General features: G+C 41.3%; 1 protein-coding gene and 1 non-coding gene across 3 annotated transcripts in view; one reads left to right on the forward strand and one right to left on the reverse strand.

Moving 5' to 3' along the window:
* Nucleotides 1-663: 663 nt before the first annotated feature.
* Nucleotides 664-12,115, forward strand: part of MGA (MAX dimerization protein MGA) — a 147,674-nt gene continuing 136,222 nt past the window's right edge. The window contains exon 1 of one of the 2 annotated variants that reach the window (XM_070469042.1): nt 664-740. The gene's annotated coding sequence lies outside the window, so the exon portion shown is untranslated. Of the gene's footprint in view, nt 741-971; nt 1,033-12,115 lie in introns of those variants that run through there. The other variant, XM_070469041.1, reaches the window with a different exon arrangement.
* On the reverse strand, nt 4,707-4,810 carry LOC139035755 (U6 spliceosomal RNA). Its single transcript, XR_011488473.1, has one exon. It is a non-coding gene; the product is annotated as a U6 spliceosomal RNA (small nuclear RNA).

Below are 12,115 nucleotides of genomic sequence, written 5' to 3' on the forward strand. Positions count from 1 at the left end.
ATTTGTTCTGGAGGTCAGTTTCGTGGATACAGTACAAAATTAACTCATTCAAATGCAAGACCACCTTTTCTCATCTTAGTAGATGATGTGTTTTTTTGGCTTCAATACATCATAGCTAGATTAGGTTGAAACAGAAAATGTAGTAGGGCTACATCTCTGGCTCCTTTAAAATTCCTCCTGCTCCTCTCACCTCCACTTTCCCCAACAATAGCAGTATGTTTATCAAGAAAGGTCTGGTCTTGTGTCTCCAAAGACATTCTGAAGCATTATTTCTACTTGCTAGAGGGGTTTACAGTAAGTTGTACCTAAATTAGCATTCTTCCCCTCCTACTACCACGAACTTCTGATAGTTTGCTTGTAGGCAAATACTTTTTTCTTTTCAATATTCAAAAAGGCACTCAGCAGGAACTTACCAAATGCATTCTCCCTGAAGAAAAGTTAAGCGGTTTCCCTAAAACCACACAGATCAAACGAGTGGGGGAAGGGAGACTGAAAGTGCTTGTTACACCCAGTCTCGCTCCCATAATTACCCAAACTGCCTGCATCCCCGCCGTAAGACAGGGCTTTCTACGGGACAAGAAAGTAAAACCAGGGAGGTGAGAGCCAGGAAATCGGGAGAGGTGCCTTTCCCGGCATGCTCTGCAGCACACCGAGGGGCGCCAGACGTATCCCGGCGTGCATCGGGGAGCGCCCAAGGGCGATGGTTCCCGGCTCCTGGAGGGGCACGCGAAGTTAAAGCGGTAGGTGTGACCTTATTTAGTTTTGAGACCCTGCTTTCTCGTTTCCACTTTAGGAATGTAATCTCATAACGGCTAAAAAGGAGGTCTTCTAACTACCCTCCCTTTCCGCGTGCGAACGACTTTCGGCGCCGCTTCGAGCACGGTGCCAGGTGATTAGTGGTTAGGGGCGGGCCTGGGCTGATCACGTGATCAAACCTGGCCGCCAATGACTAGCCGGGTGTTCCAGCAGCGCGAGGATTCCGGGACCCGTGAGCGGAGCGGCGCGTGGGCCCGCTGCGGTCGGCTCTGGCAGGTACGCGCAGGCGCCCTGGTTGCCACGCGCCCCGTCTGTCCCCACGCGCCCAGCGGCGATTACTTGGCGCGAGGTGTTAAGAGTCTGTCTGGTTTTTTTTGAGGCGGGGGGCAAGGAAAGGGTAGGGGGCAATGGCGTCACGTGGACGCCACAGCCAATCGCACTCGGAGGCGCACCCACAGCTTTCCCCGGCGCCCCGGGGTGCGACGTGTTCAGTGAGGTTCGGCTCTCCCCTGCCGGTCCCAGCACTCTTTCGAAGCGCGTGTGCGGCCTGTAAAGTCTGGCCGCGGGTTTTCGTGGCGTCCTGCTCCGCTGTGAGCACGGACGACAAGTTCTAGGCAAAATGGCTGCTGGAAAGAGTCTCCTAGTAGGGGGAGCGCTGGGGCCGCGTGAAGGTCACATGACGAGGTTGGCAGCGCGTGCTGCTGGCGCGGGGACGGGGGAGGGTGGAAGGGGAGACGAGCGGCCAGTCATGTGCTCTCGATTGCGCCGTTCCTAGGTTTTCCAGCGCTTTTGCTCTGGCCCAACTGGCTGCTTTTACTCCTCCCACCTCGAAGCGTGGCAAGCGTCGGGGAGAAGCTGTGTGGTGTGGCGGACCGAGCACGGTTCTGGGAATGAGGACACCTAGGGTGTAGGCCTTTGGCTGCTTTTGCAATTAGCTAGTCAAGTTCCAGTCCTGGGGCTTCTCCGGGTGGCTAAGCGGTGAAGAATCCGCCTGACAATGCAGGCGACGCGGGTTCGATACCTTGGTCCGGAAGATCCCCTAGAGGAGGAAATGGCAACCCACTCCAGTCTGAAAAATTGCATGGACAGAGGAGCCTGGCAGGCTGCAGCCCACAGAGTCGACCTGGGCTGAGCACGCTTTTACGTTGCCAGTCCTGGCCTCTGTTTCCTCATCGTACAGCTCTGCATAGGAGGTTATTATTGTTATTTTAGAAGGTATATGACCTCTTCCTCATCCCAATGTCATGCTGGTAGCAAAACCATTAAAAACAATCATTGTGAGATAAACCGGTCTCCCTGTAGGAGAAAACCCACAATAGTCCCCCTCCCTCCATCCTTACAGTGATGTGGGAAACTTGGTGGAGGTAGCTTGTTACAATATTCTGGACACGTCTGTCTATAGTTAGCAGTCGCATATATACTTTGTACCTGGCCACTATCTCATTTGAGAAGTATTTTGTCTTAGACGTCTAGTCCCTCTGTGTTTTCTTGGAAAGAAATCAAGAGGGAAGTAGTAGTGTAGTGACTGTGCAGGTAGGGAAACGAAAGGAGTTAGACGGCACGTGCTAGTGCCCCAAAACGCTGACTAGAAAGAAGTGATTGTCTCCACTTGGTGGGCCAGTCTTTATAAACATTTTGAGGCTTCCTACCACCAGCCTTTGGTGTTTTTCATAGTTCTCTGCTCCTAGCGTCAGTTCTGCGTTTTACCAAGGGTCAAAGCTTTAGTGAAATGAAGCAGGCATACGTTATGTGTTTTTCATATCATTGCTTATGCTTTATGGTACATTTGGTGTATCTTGAAGAGCCTTTTGAATTTTGTGGGTGCACAATCTGGAAAACATTTATTGAACAATCATGATAATAGTTATCACTTTTGAACAATTATACTAATAGTTAACATTTTTCTAGCCTAGTACTTTATATGTCTTAATTCACTTAGTTCTCATAACAAATCTGTGAGTTAAGTACTACTATCTCCATTTTACCAATGAGGGAAATAGCGACAGAGGAGTAACTGGCACAAGGTCATATGGCTGATAATTTACAATTCCAACCAGAATTCTTTTCGAAAACTTGACAAAATGAGTCTAAATTTCATCTGGAAGAAGGAGCTTATAAAGTCAAAAAATTTTTGGAAAGAAGAAAATTAAGTGGGGACTTGTACTAGTGAATATACAAATAAAGATATGGTAATCAAAACAATAAGTGGTTAACTGGAATAGACAGCACTGGGTCAAAAAGACTAGTGTTATACAGGTGACATTTCATGTTAGTTGAGAAAGAATTTTGAATTTATGTTGAAACAATTGGCTAACCATTTGGGAAAAAAAATGGAATCCTACCTTAAAGTGTAAATAAAATCTGGGAGTTCAGTTCAGTTGCTCAGTTGTGTCCGACTCTTTGTGATCCCATGGACTGCAGTACGTCAGGCTTCCCTGTCCATAACCAACTCCCAGAGCTTACTCAAATTCATGTCCCTTGAGTCGGTGATGCCATTCAACAATCTGCCATCTAAAATCTGGGGGCAATAAGTATAAAATATGAAGTCAAAATTCCTGCTTTAAGGAAGAGAGAAACAGATGATGAAGAAGAAGATGGTTAATGAGACCCCAAATAACTTGCTGGAAAAGAACTGTTCAGTATTGATTGGACTGCTGACATGAATTTTTAGCTGTTTTTTTTAAAGGTAGCTGTGATACAAACCCCAGGACGCCCACCTACCCAGTCACCCAAAGAGCCAAAGAATAGTTCCTGTGACATTCCACCTTCCTCCATTTAGTCCCTCTTGGAAATCCACCACCAACCTTGGGCACTTCACCCCAACAAATTTGTAAGAGTTGTTAGGTTTTTGTGTAAGACTTGCTGTAGCGTGGATAACCGTGATTGGTGAGTTAGCCGTCTGTGGCAGCAGGAGATTGTCACAACCTTTTTTACTTTATGTGCAACAAAGAAGCTTTGTAAATAAAGTCTTAACATTTAAAGAAAAATTACTGCCTTAAAAAAACGGGTGAGCAGTTTTCTAATCTTCACATAGGATGAGCTGTTCTAAGCATGATTGCAAAGGCAATTATGATTGATAGAATTCTGATTGATAGAATTATTATGTAAAACAGCCTCTAGTTGGCAACAATACCATCAAGTTAAAAGACAACTTTACTCATTTAGTATTCATTTGACATATTTATTGAGAGTGTTTGATGTGCCAGGCAGTTTTTCAGGTGTAGGGGAACCAGTGATGACTAAAGTCAGGCAAAATGTGGGGAAAAAAATCTTTGCAGCAGGTTGGACTCAGAAGGTTATTTTAGTATTTAACAGGTTGTCAAAAGACCTGAATAGGTAGATTGCATGCATAGAGAAATAAAAATAACCAATAAAGATAAAAATACAGTATTTTCTACTTACAAACAACACAAAACAACTCCCCCTGCAGCAGATTGGCATATATGTGATATAATGGTAGTATCTAGTATTGGCATAGGAGTGGGAAAATGGCACACTCATACACTGTTGTTCATGGATATTTACTTTCCTGGAGACTATTTTGGCCATACTTAATGAAAGCATGGGCATCCCAGGTGACTCAGTGGTAAAGAATCTACCTACAGTGCAGGAGACACAGGAGACTTAGGTTCGATCCCTGGGTTGGGAAGATCCCTTGGAGGAGGAAATGGTAACCCACTCCAGCATTCTTGACATGGACAGAGGAGCCTGGTGGGCTATACTCCATGGGGTCGCCAGTGGCCAAGAGTTGGTCACGACTGAGCGACTAAGCACACATTGAAGCGTTAGTAACCTATCACTAAGCTGCTCCTCTTCTTTATTAAGGCCCTGACTGGTAAGTTTGCAAAGATATTTGTTTTGTTTAAGAGTTGTCTTTTTTAAAAAAAATTAATTTTATTTTTAATTGAAGGACAAGTGCTTACAATATTGTGTTGGTTTCTGCCATGCATAAAAATACAGAACACTTCATGAATTTGCATGTCATCCTTGTGTGGGGGCCATGCTAATCTCTGCATCTTTTCCGTTTTAGTATATGTGCTGCTGAAGTGAGCACAATAGTTGTCTTAAATAGTAGCAGAGAAAAACCCAAGAAAAATGTCAATTTAAAATAATGAGTGATTTGGCTACATAAATAAGATGCCCTCCTAGAGGGTAATGTCTTGTAACTAGTTAGGCATGATAGAGATTTCTAGTAATGACTTGGAAAGCACATCGAAGCACATTATATATATTGTTAAGTGTAAAAAGCCAGTTTTAAAGTTATTTGTAGTGTGATCACATTTTTGTAGGAGTATACCTCTGTGTGTTCATTTACATAGAAATCTAAGATGGTTTATATCAAATATAAACTAATGGTGATTTTATTTGAATGATAGGATTTTTGGATGAATTTAAAAAAAACTTGTTTTTTTGGGGAACAGTTTTAGATTTATAGAAAAATTTCAAAGACAGTATAGAGAGTCTCTAAATACTGAATGTCCAGTTTTCCCTATTATTAATGTCTTATGTTTGTGTGGTATATATATTATAATTAATGAACCAAGATAATGCAATTATGAACTGCATAGTTTAATCAGTTTTTTTTTTTAAGTTTTTGTCTACTCTCTTTTTTCCTATTCTAGAATTTCATCTAGGGTATCATAAATACTTTCAAAAATTTATTAATGGTTTGTTGGCTTCGCTGGTAGCTCAGAGGTAAAGAATCGACCTGCAGTGCAGGAGATGCAGGCGAGTTGGGATCGATTTCTGGGTTGGGAAGATCCCCTGGAGTAGAAAATGGCAATCCACTCCAGTATTCTTGCTGGGAAAATCACATGGACAGAGGAGCCTTGCAGGCTATAGTCCATAGGGTCACAAAGAGTCAGGCACGACTAAGTGAGTGAACACATACACACACACATATGCTTGTACAATGCTTTTTTGAGGGGTGGAATTACAGGGAAGAAGGTGTGAGGGGGGAAAAGGGAAGGGATGTAGGAAAAAAGTGAAAACAAACGTAAAGCATGTGTGACCCAGATGGCCATAGCTTTGTTCCAAACAAAGCTGGCTCCTTGTTCTTCCAAGTCATCTGCAGAGAGTTCGTGTGAAATACTTGCCTCTCAGAACCTTCCATTACACAACCACAATACCTTTTAATCATGTCCTGTTAGGATCCTCTTGACTGTGCTGGTTTCGTGACTTCTTGTTTTCATGACCTTGACAGTTTTGAAGAGTACTGGTCAGATGTTCCTCAATTGGGATTTGATGTTTTTTCTGTGATTAGAGTCAACATGACTTGTCACAATGTTGACCTTGATCACCTGCCTGTGAATTTGGTTTTTAAATATTTTTTTTAAAGGTAAAGAAACCTGAATGATAAGGAATGAGCCATGCTAGCATGTGGGACTTTTCAAGCAGTGGGAGGGACTACTAGTGCAAAGATTCTGGGGCAAGAATCAGTTTGAGATTTTCAAGAAAGTGCAAGAAGGCTGGTGTGCTAGAGTTTGGAGATTGCTGCAGTATTAATTGGTGGCAATGGTGGGGAAGAGTTTAGTAGTAGGAAATGATATTGAGAAGTTGGTGCGTCTCAGATGGTATAGAGCCTTATACCAGAAGGGCTTTGGATTTTATTCTAAGTGTGCTGGGATTCATTGGACAAGTTTTATGAAGAAAAACGACACTATCTAATTTATGTTTTTACAAGATTGCTTTGACTACTGTAGAGGCAAGAGGGGCAGCAGGAGACCATTCAGGAAGTCATTGGAATGGTATGATGAAGTATGGTGGCTTTGGGTCAGGGAGGCGGTGATGGAGGCAGTGTGAGGGGAGGTCAGATTCAGAGTCTATTTGGAAGGTGGAATTGATAGAATTTGCTGATAGATTAGTTGTGAGATGCGAGAGAGAGGGATCAAAGATGAATCCAAGATTAGCTAGAGCAACTAGTGTCACATACGGAGATGGAAAACTGGAAGGAGTTAATAGTCTGGGGTTTAAACCGAACAATTTATTTGGATATGTTGAATTTGAGATACTAACTAGATATCCTTCCCGGTGGTTCAGACTGTAAAGAATCTGCCTGCAATGCAGGAGACCTGGGTTTGATCCCCTGGGAGAAAGGAATGGTTACCCACTCCACTGTTCTTCCCTGGAGAATCCTGTGGACAGAGGAGCCTGGTGGGCTGCAGTCCATGGGGTCTCAAAGAGTCGTGAGTGATTAACACACACGCGGTATATCCAGGAATAGGTAATTGATTATTCAGTCTGGAGCCCAAAGTCAAAGTCATGGCTGTGAATATACATTTAGGATGTCATCAATATGTAGATGGTGTTTAAAAATCTGGGTCTGGTGAGGTCAGCCAGGGAAGTAGAGAGGAGGGCCAGTGACTGAGCCCTGAAGCTAAGCTGAAAGCATAGACAGAGAAATAAGTCACCCTTTGATTGTTTTGTATTTACTGTGCCTGTATGGTACAATATTAAAGCTTTTGAGATGATTGTAATATAGACTCTTCCTGATGTATAAACTGATTCTTCGGGTTTTTGTCTCTGTCCTACTTAAAGATTTCTATTTTCTCTCCATTACCTGGGGGCATAATCTCCAAATTTCATAGTTGAGCATGCCAGACTTATCACTGTTGAACTCTGCCCTACCTTTCTGTCCTCTTTCCTCTTTATCATTCTTGTCATGCCCAACATGTTCTGCTGTGTATAATCCTCTGTTTGCCTGGTATACTCTTTCTACTTCTCTTCCTGCTCTTTGCCTCAAACTCTTGCTCAGTCTTCTGTGTGTAGCTTACATTTGCTATGTAATTTCCCTAAATTTCCACAGATAAAAGTTTGCTCCTCAGTGCACAGTACTTCCTCATCTCTGTTGTTGGTACTTTAATTTATAGCAGAATATAAAGTCTGTTGATACTGACTGGCTTCCCCCCCCCCCCCCCTTGGTGGGTAAATAGTGTTTATTTTTTTTGAAAAAATTTTTTAAAAATTTTAATTGGAGACTAATTACGTTACAATATTGTGGTGGTTTTTGCCATACATTCACATGAATCAGCCATGGGTGTACATGAGTTCCCCATCCTGACCCTTGACTGGCTTTTTAAATTCATTTGTTTCCCTAGTGTGTGGCATGTAGTAGATGCTCAAGCTAATGCTTGGAAAAAGTTTAGAAGTTTTGTTTTGGCAAAAGAGAGTAAATAACTAAAACTTTATCTTACAATACATGAACATATGGATCATTAGCTGAGATTTTTAGGGTTTTTTTAATGGTGAGTTTTGGTTTTAATGATATTTATTGTGATGGAATTTAGCCAATACAAAGTTTAATACTGTCAATTAGGAGCCTTAGTTCAGAGACATTTTTAGAGCGGTTTAATCTCTGGAGTTGAATAATGCTTATTCTTTGAAGGCAAGGTATTAGAATAGATTTCTTCTTTCATTTGCCCACTTTCACACCCACCTTCTCAGTAGTCAGGAATTCTATTTTAACATTACATGTGTACTTTGAGCTCTTTGCTAAAGGAGAAACCCAATGTAATAAATCCAGTAGAATCAGCAGTACCCACCCCAGGAATGTCTTTAAACTATTGCATAGAGACAGACTTAATGGTGTGAATTGTAGGTGTGCAGGTTTCAGTCTGTGAGCTCAAGTAGGGTTAATTATTCTGTCATTCAATTGTAGGTATGTATTAAGCACCACCATATATGGGCACTGTATGGGGTGCTGTGGGGGATGCACAAAAGAAAAGTTCTGGTTCCTTGCACACAAATCCCTGACAATTTAGTCAAGGAATTGAAACATAACATTAAAAAGGAGTTTAATCTTAACAAGCAGTGTATCAGTAAGTGCAAAGTACTGTGTATAAATCAAAGACTTTGCATTTCTTAAGCCCATAATTATATTTGCAGAGATATATGGTCTTATCTTGCATCTGTTTCAACATTTTGACCTGACTTGCAAGCTCTGCATTTTCTCCTGTCCTTTAACAAAATTTTTAGTTTCAAAAAGGTATTACTGATTTGACTCTTTGATGTGATGAAAGCTCTATAGGGGAAGAGTGCTCTGCCAATGCATTGCTTTCCAACATTTTATTCTTTCATGCCTATAAAGCAAATAGGTGATTTGAAAAGGTAGAATGTTATTTAACCTTTGTAAGTGTGACAGAGGCATCTTCTTATAGTTTTGCTGTATGGATAGGTTTCCTTAGACATATTTTCTCCTGCCTAAGGCTGAAGGGGTGGGAGCAGTTGAGGGGGAGGGGAGAAGTGTATAGAACCTAGAGAAAAAAATGTGTGTGTATGAATATGACTTTAAAAGTACTTATTTTTGGATTTGAATTATAAAAGCAGTTTTCTTCTCATTTGAGAAGATATGAAAAACATAGATAAGCACAAAAAAGGAAATAAAAATTTCAAATATGCTACCTACCACTGTTAAAGAATCTGCCTACCAATGCAGGAGGTGCAGGTTTGATCTCTGGTCCCGGAAGATCCCCTGGAGAAGGAAATGGCAACCCACTCCAGTATCCTTGCCTGGGAAAACTCCATGGACAGAGGAGCCTGGCAGACTGCAGTCCATGGGGTTGTAAAGAGTCCGACATGACTGAGGGACTAAGCACGCGCACCTTGTAGCTTATCTCATTCACTGTCTGTCTCTCTCAGACACATCTTCGTTAAATCCATACTACAGGTACTACTTTCAGGCCTCTAGACCAGGGGTTGGCAGACTTTTTCTGTAAAAGGCCAGATAATATTTTAAGTTTTGGGGGCCTTTTTTGTCTATGATTACTCACTTGTGCTGTGGTAGCATGAAGGCATCTATTGACAACATGTAAGTGAATGATCATGGCTCTGTTCCAGGGAAACTTTAATTATGAACATTAAAATTTGATTAATTTTTTTTCAGCCATTAAAGAATGTAAAAACCATTCTTAGTCCGTGGGCTATACAAAAAAAGATAGCAGAACATGGCCTATGGGGTTGTAGTTTTCTGATTGCTGTTATAAACTACCATGCTTAATACACCTCTACCTGTATTCAGTGTTCCTTCCCCCAGTTTTTTTTCCTAGGACGACTGTCTTGTTCAGAACTCATCTTAGAAGTCAGAGTCTCAGGGGAATTAGAGTTCTGCTGTTCATACCTCTATCATTGTATTTATTTGACTATATTAAAAAATTGTAATAAAATATAATATAAAATCCACTGTTTTAACCAGTGGTAAGTTTCCAGTTCTCTGGCACTAAGTATGTTCACATTGTTGTGCAGTCATCATCACTGTCCATCTCCAGGGTTTTCATTTCTCCAGGCTGAAACTCGGTACCTATAAAATACTATTTAACTTACCGTTTTCCTCTCACCCTGGTCCCCAGCACACCATTCTGCTTTCTGTCTCCGTGAATTTGACTACTACAAATACCCCACATACGTGAAATCATACAGAATATTCAGTTCAGTTCAGTCGCTCAGTCGTGTCCGACTCTTTGTGACCCCATGAATCGCAGCACGCCAGGCCTCCCTGTTCATCACCAACTATTAGGTTGGTACAAAGTAATTGAGGTTTTGGACTGTGAATTTTAAATCATTATAACTAGGTTCAAACACATCTTTATTAATCAAAATGGGAACCATTACAATCAACACATTTATGCCAGTGAGAAGTAAGTTCATTTACTCCTATAGCGTAAAAATCCATGTTTTTCAGGATTTGATGATCTCTTGGAAAACATTTTCTGCCTCTTGCTGGATGCAGAAGCATTTTCCCTGCAAAAGGTTGTCTAGATGCTTGAAGAAGTGTAGTTGATTGGCGATAGGGCAGGTGAATATGGCAGATGAGGCAAAACTTGGTAGCCCAATTTGTTCAACTTTTGAAGCATTGGTCATGCAATATGTGGTCGCACATTGTCATGGGGAAGAATTAGGCCCATTCCGTTGACCAGTGCTGGCTGCAGGTATTGCAGTTTTTGGTGCATCTCATTGATTTGCTGAGCATACTACTCAAAGATTTAATGGTTTTGCTGGGATTAAGAAAGCTATAGTGGATCAGACCAGCCACAGACCACCAAACAGTGACCATGACCTTGTTTTGGTGCAAGTTTGGCTTTGGAAAGTGCTTTGGAGCTCCTTCTCAGTCTAAAACTGAGCTGGTCATCACACAATGTATAAAATATACTTTTCAATCATCGCATGTCACAATCTGATCAAGAAATGATTTGTTATTGTTAGGTGGAGTGAAAGGTGACATGTCAAAACAACAAAGTTTTTGATTTGTGGTCAGCTCATGAGGCACCCGCTTATTAAGCTTTTTCACCTTTCCAATTTGTTTCAAATGCCGAATGACTGTAGAATGATCAACGTTGAGTTCTTCAGCAACTTCTTGCGTAGTTGTAAGAGGATCAGCTTGGATGATTGCTCTCAGTTGGTCATTGTCAACTTCCCATTGCCTGGCCACTATGCTTCTCATCTTCAAGGCTCTCATCACTTGCAAAACTTCATGAACCACCACTGCATCGTACGTTTGTTAGCAGTTCCTGGGCCAAATGCATTGTTGATGTTGTGAATTGTCTCCGCTGCTTTATGACTGATTTTGAACTCAAATAAAAAAATTGCTCGAATTTGCTTTTTGTCTGACATCATTTTTATAGTCTAAAATAAGTATAAATACTAAGTAATGTCATTAGCAAAAAAAAAAAGTGAGAAATGTGCATTAAAATGATGTATAACTTAACCACATTTAAGAATTTATTCCAGTATCAAATGGGAAAGTTCAACAATGCAAAAAACCACAGTTACTTTTGTACCAACCTAATATTTGTCTTTTTGAAACTGGCTAATTTTACTTAGGGCTTCCCTGGTGGCTCAGTGGTTAAGAATCACATACAAATGCAGGGCATGCAGTTTTGATCCCTGGGTTGGGAAGATCCCCTGGAGAAGGAAATAGCAACCTATTCCAGTATTCTTGCCTGGGAAATCCCATGGACAGAGGAGCCTGGTGGGCTACAGTCCATGGGGTCACAAAAGAGTTGGACATGACTTAGGGACTAAACAGCAACAATTTCACTTAGCCTGATGTGTCATAGTTCATCTATGTTGTACCATGTGTTAAGATTGGCTGAATAATATTCTATTATATGTTGTCATTTAGCCACTAAGTCATGTCTGTTACATGTATATATCATGTTTTTTTTGCGTATCCACCTATCTGTTGATGGATATTTGGGTTGTTTCTACCTTTTGGCTGGTGTGAATTATGTTGTTATGAACATGGGTGTATAAACATCTCTTTGAGTCTGTGCTATCAATGCTTTTGAGTATATATCTAGAAGTATTGTTAGAATTGCTGGATCACGTGGTAATTCTGTGTTTAATTTTTTGAGGAACTGCAATA

Source organism: Odocoileus virginianus, chromosome 6 (genome assembly GCF_023699985.2).
Source record: "Odocoileus virginianus isolate 20LAN1187 ecotype Illinois chromosome 6, Ovbor_1.2, whole genome shotgun sequence".
Classification (NCBI taxonomy): domain Eukaryota; kingdom Metazoa; phylum Chordata; class Mammalia; order Artiodactyla; family Cervidae; genus Odocoileus; species Odocoileus virginianus.